General features: G+C 38.9%; 1 long non-coding RNA gene across 1 annotated transcript in view; it reads right to left on the bottom strand.

Moving 5' to 3' along the window:
- The window catches only part of LOC109320139, a 22,449-nt gene extending 17,667 nt beyond the window's left edge, over nt 1-4,782 (bottom strand). Inside the window, exon 1 of the long non-coding RNA XR_002103728.1 lies at nt 3,680-4,782. This is a non-coding gene — a long non-coding RNA (uncharacterized LOC109320139). The remainder of the gene's footprint in view (nt 1-3,679) is intronic.
- Between the last annotated feature and the right edge of the window lie 1,656 nt (nt 4,783-6,438).

Genomic DNA, 6,438 nt, shown 5'->3' on the forward strand with positions numbered 1-6,438 from the left:
CTTGAGGTGCATCCTCCTTGGTCATACAACCCTGCAGGGAAAGAAAATAGCTGTCAATTTCTTCCTCTGCCTCCCTGATTCCCCTCAGCCTGCTAACCTCCTCCTGGAGCTCCCTCACCTGCGCCTCCAGGGTCCTAAGGCGGGCGCCTGCAGGACAGGTGTGGGGGTCCCCAGTCCCTGCCCCCCCAGGCCTTGCTGGGCAGCTCCCACAGGCCAGGGGGTTGGGGGACGCCAGCCCCCCCCGCAGGCTCCGTCTGGGTGGAGGCCTCAGACAAGCCCCGGGAAGGCCGCGCCCCATGGAAGGTGATGGCATACTACAATATTTAGTAGAATATCTTGTGGGGAGTTTCAGAATTAGCATGTAAGAAAACCTAGAAGGTACAAAATATATTCAAACACCACCCAAAATTTTAATTATTATTCACCACAGTTTCAAAAATATTTGCTCTAAAGATTCATAATAAAAGATAACAAAATTAATTACTCTGCTTTACATAGAATTCTCACTCCCCCCAGCCTGAAGAAAAATTTTAAAGAAAAGCTTGGTTATCATCATGTTGTAGACATGTGAACAGTGCAAACATATTATAATAGAGGCATTGATACTTAAGACTAGCTCTGGACTTCCATTCAAATCTTACTTTCAACTCCTTTTTAATTTTTGGCTGAAGTAATTAATTTGTTTGCAAATTGGAATACACATAATAAAGTATGAGAACACATTTTCTTAGGAATGTGGAAGGCAAGGGATTAAGATATTTTACACATAACGTACTTTTAAAAGTTGTCATTTTTTCCTTGTCTCACATTTTTATTTTGGCTCAGACTCTGTACTACAATAGATTTTGACTTCAGTCTTAGATGCATTTCAGACTACACTCTCAGACAGTTTTTACTTGTTTTAAATATCATGGGGGGTAAACTCAACTTCAGTCACTCATCTATGTGAAAAAAGCCCAAGCATTATGTAAACAAAAACATACATCATGCTATGATACATTTAATATTATTTATCTGGTTTTCACAAGAACAAATGTATTTATTATAAATTGCTTTACATCACCACCATAAAATGTTAGGCAGTGGCTGGAATTGAGTTGTCAGGAATTTTAGCCTGAGTTCAGTAACAGGAATCTGGATGATATTATCTCATCCTGTTCTTCAGTTTCCTGTGTCCTCTTGACCCAATTGATTTGAGTTAGTTCTTAATATTCTTAAGTGAAAAGGATGGACTTAAAAAAGGAAATAGGCAAACAGCTGTTTATGTAGCACATCCTTCTCCTAAACACCTCCTAAACTCATTGTTTTTAAAGAACTAAGCACATGCAAAATAAAGCAATCACAGTTTAGCCACTGAGCCCCACTGCTCAACAATCTTATAATTTGGCAATAGTTGTGCCTTTTTGTAGCTTTACAGCAATGAAAACATGGATTGTTTTAATTGTTAAATTATGTTGAAGTAGCTTAGTATGCAGTGAGTAAAATAAATAATACATTTAAACATTTGTCTAAAATGATCTTGAATCTCTACAAAATGAGACAGTGCATTATTTACAAACTCCAGACAGATTTACACAGACAGATCTAGGATTTTCAAAAGTGGGTTGCAAATAGTGTGGTAACAGGATCATAAAAAATTAGGGTTAGAAGGGACCTTAGGAGGTCATCTATTCCAAGCCCCAACATCATAACCAGGGATCCTGGTTTTTCCTGATTAAAAAAATGTCCCCAATTTTCATCTTAAAAAATAACCCAAAATCCACATTTTCCGTGATTAGAACGAAACACCACTAATATTTTAGGTTCACATTTTTAGCTAAGGCTGTGTAATAGGTGACACATTACCAGAAGTGGCTAACAGACAGCAGAAGGACAGAAGAAAAAATAGCTTGATTAATGGAACATCAAGACCATTAAAAAGAAGAACGGATTGTTAGCACCTGTGGAATGAAGAGTTTAGAAGGAATCAGGTAGATTACAACAAGCCCTGAAGTCAAGTGACTCCCTCACTGCTGCCTGAACAGAAACACTGCCACTGCCAGGTACTTGGTTTTAAACTCTGGGTGGAATCAAAGCTCTATCCAGCCCTGCAGATTTAGTTCTGTGTACAGTAGAATAATAAATTCCTTTCTGATTTGCAGTGACAGAAGAGGAGTGCCATTGGCATGTTCTAAAAACACACATTATACAGGAACTAGCATGTTATTAGGATTGTGGATGAATGTCACTAGTACAGCATGAGGGAACAAGAACAAAATTTGACACAGCCAAATTCAATGACCAGGCATTTTGAGGCCATCTGAAAAAAAACAGTGCTTTGCTAATTACTAAATAAAAGCCCTTGTGATGTTCTTCACGATCGTTAATGAATCAAAAATTAAATGTCAAATGAACTGTACACTGTTCATAGTACTCATATGCCTCAGAACCCCTGATAGTGTATCTATACCACTACACGATCAAGGTGACTTGCCTTTTCAATTAGGATTTACACAGATTTGTTTGCATAGACTAATGAAAGAAGCTGGGATTGAGCCCTGGGGCTTACTTAGCACTGCCCCTGCCCAGCCCTGTGTGCTGGGATCAGGTGCTAATCCAGCATACAGGTCCTGGAGTTCCCTATAGGTACAAAAATGTGGTAGTGGTGGAGCGGTGCCACCACGCTCCTGCCTCCAAATTTCCAGACCCATGGAAAGGATGTGGAGAAGGCTGTGGAGAAGCTTGAGAGAATCCAGAGAAGAGCCACTTGTATGATTAGAGGCCAGAAGAGCAAGCCCTATGAGGAAAGACTGTTTAGCTTAGAAAAGAGAAGATTTTGCGGGGATTTGGTGAGAGCTTACAAATATATCAGGGAAAAGCATCAGGGGCTAGGCAAATAACTATTCACCAAAGCGTCCCAGGGGAAAACAAGGAGCAACCATCATAAACTCCTAGATGAAGGTTTCAGATTGGATATAAGGAACAAGTTCTTCATAGTCTGTCTGACCAGACTCTGGAATAGACTCCCAGCATGGGTGGTGCAGGCACCTACCCTGGAGCACTTCCAAAGCAGACTGGACACACACTTTGCTGGGGCTATTTGAATCCAGCAGTCTTTTGGCCCAGTGTAGGGGGGCTGGACTTGATGATCTCATGAGGTCCCTTCCAGCCCTAAACTTCTGTGAATCTTCTGTGATACTGTGGAGCCCCACACACCAGATGATTATGGAGCCATGGGTCGGATTTAGCCTATGAGGCAGGAGTTGAGCACCCTGTATTAGATGATCCAGGCCTTTGTGTCTCAATTGCCTTCAAGATTTCTCAGAATAGAGCTTCCCATCAAGTACAATAAATACATGACATTTATAATACAATATTGGGCAATACATTTATTGTGCAATAAATGCAATTTATCACATGCTATATATGGTGCAAGACTTTGTATAAAAATTAGAGATGAAAATTCTCCAAATTCTGATATAACACACAGTGGTTTGCAAAAAAGTTTACAATACTTTTCCCCATCTCTCAACCTGCTCTATTAAACTACAGCTAAAACTACATGGGGAACATCGGGTACAGTTGCTTCTTTTTATTCTCTTTAATGTTCATATTTAAAAGCTATGTGACAAACCAACATAGAAGGAGCCCCAAAATTTCTGTATCGAATTTGTGCACAGGATCTCAGAAAGGCTGATACCTATCTTTCAATGGTTAATCAGCGTGTTGATGACTGAGTAATGTTTCCACAACCAGCAACATCAGCTTATAACAGTAGTTCAGAGTTCTGCATTCCCCTTGTGTTGGTTGAAGCTATAGATCCATTTTCTGCTGCAATTCTTTCTGAAAAAAAAATCTAACCCAGAAATATGCCCAGAAAGAAGATTGGAAGCTAAAAGCAGTCATAAGATAATGGAAATCCCAAAGGCGTAGTTTTGAATGATGGTCAAGCTCCACAGAGGGAAGAGCTATCATCAGTAAACCTCCATTGTGAAGCCTCCATTTAAATTTTCACTAGACAGAGCCAGAGATTATCAGCCTTCAACAAGAATGAACATGTTGTCTAGTGCTTGGCCCCTAGCCAGCCAGGAGGGTGCAGGTTGGACCTCCCACACCAGACAAGGGTTGCTCTGGGCAAAAGTGTCTAGTTTTATCATCATCAAGCTTTTCTAAATGAAGTGAACCTAAAATACAATATCATCATTGATCAGACAAACAACAGCCTGGCTATAGAATTTTAGTTCATAGAGGCTTGGTCTGATAATAACCTTCAGTCTGCAGCCACTTTCCTATGAACAATATCATTTAATCTGATTTCAGGAGCAGAAAATTAAATCATTTACACTGGATAGAACTTCTAACAACATTTATCTCACAGGCATCAAGGCTCTCAGAGCTTGCAAATAATTGGGATTAGAAATTGGTAATGCTGCTAAAGCAGCTGAATAAACAAAAGTGATTATTTAGCACAGACTGCAGTTAAAATCTTTAATATAGATTTAAATGGTTTACTGGAAAAGTTCCACTAAGCTACATGACATTTAGCTTTGCCAGATATTAATGTGCACAGAGGTTAAGGTGATTTTCATTCTCTGACCTGCCAATCCCCAACAATCTGTCTACAGATCCATAGTTATTCATATCCTGTTTGTTGAGCTGTGGTGGAAACTCCTTCTATCATCTGAGAGTTTATGAAATCTAACAATGTAGTAAAATTCATAACTCTATCCTAACCTAGCCTTTAAAAGAAAGAGTCTGCATTTTTAATAGTACTGCTATATTTTATTAATATTTAATTAGAGAGATTGTGTGCAAACAATAGAATTGCTTGCAGAAGTTTTTAAAAAGCAGTAAAATCAATTTATAAGACACCTGAAGCTTTTAAAGTATCGCAGTTAAAGTAGCCAAATTAACTTAACTCTTCCCCATAAATATACTAGTCTCCCATCTTCTTTCCTTGAGCAGAAGCAAGAAGATTTACTAGCTGTCTGCGTTTTAAAATCTGTATGTCTCTGATAGCAAAAGTTGTCTTTATTGCCATCTTAACTTTTACTCATTTAATTGTAATCAATATTCACTGAACACAAATTACTAGAATTATCATTTGCTTTAAATCCCTCCCCTCAGGGTCACTCCAATTCCAAATGTCTCATAAAAATGGAATGCCTTGTAAACTCATTTTGTAGACGACTATACACTGAGGCACAGAAATTAAGCGACTTGCCTGGGCCATTAAGGAAGCCAGTGGCAGAGGGTGATGTCCAACTTATTGTCTAAGTAAACCTAAAGGAGTCAATTTTATAGTTAATAGTTATCTTCTTATACAGTAATCTTATATTCTAATAATGCTGAATTAGCAATAGATTAATATTTATCTTGCATTTTAAGTGAATGGGGTTTTTCATGTGATGGCAGTTAACTAGATGCTGCCCCCAAAACTCAGTCCCAAGAGAATTATGGCCACAATAACAAAACAGGTGACAATACCCTGAAACTGAAATGGCCTAAAATTCAAAAGCCAAGTGGCACCATACACATCCTGCTGGCTTTCTCCGTTATAATTTCCACAGAACAGAGGGAAATGCTGACTGCTTGAAGAGCTTCCCGACCTGCTCAGAGGAAGCAGAAATTGACCAGATACATCTAAAACTGGCCTAACACAGAAATGATAACAAACTGCTCCTTTTTCCTATTTCACCTTTCCTGTCTTCTCTCAGCCAATTACAACCAGCTAACAAAAACAATAATTACATGTTTTTTACTTCCTTGTCTTCCTTTCCTGCCCCCTATCCCTATGCATCCCATCATTGAACTAATTAATATTTATAAATAGCATGCATCAGTTGTAACAGTTTATGGTCCACTACAAGGCGTAGAGCAGGGTAGCAACCTGTGCAAAATAAAAAACAAAGCAGAAATAATAATGAGGGGATATGCTGCCTTCTAGCCAGTTAACCATTGAGGACCTTCTACAAGTTTAGGCTTAGCTTTGGTATGACCAGATTAATAAAAAACAGGAAGAAGTCCCCCTGAGAGGCATACTTTTCAAGTTGAAATCTGCCTAGACATTATTGCTGGTGACAACACCATGCTGCTCCTAACCTCTTTCAGGGAAGTAGGAACTAATGGAATTCGCTAGCTCCTCTGTGGGAAAGTCCAAAGAAAGCTGAACACTCATAAAAATAAAAGATGCTACTGAAAAATAAAAATAGTGTTCAGTTCTCAGAGTTTTACTCATCTGAGCCTGCCTTCTACTGCTTTTAAACTATGCTCCCTATTTCACTTACTAGCGTGGGAGCTGAATATGTGCATAAAACCCTTGGGCGAGTGGATAGACCATTTTTATGCAGGTTACATGGAAGTATATCATTTTGACTCCTTTTCAGGTGATTAACAGTTTGAATGTTACATGGTATCAATCCCCAAAGAAACAGTAGTTTTCTGTATTAATTGTGCATT

The sequence above is a fragment of the Crocodylus porosus genome, unplaced genomic scaffold (assembly GCF_001723895.1).
Source record: "Crocodylus porosus isolate Cpor-Errol unplaced genomic scaffold, CroPor_comp1, whole genome shotgun sequence".
Lineage (NCBI taxonomy): Eukaryota > Metazoa > Chordata > Crocodylia > Crocodylidae > Crocodylus > Crocodylus porosus.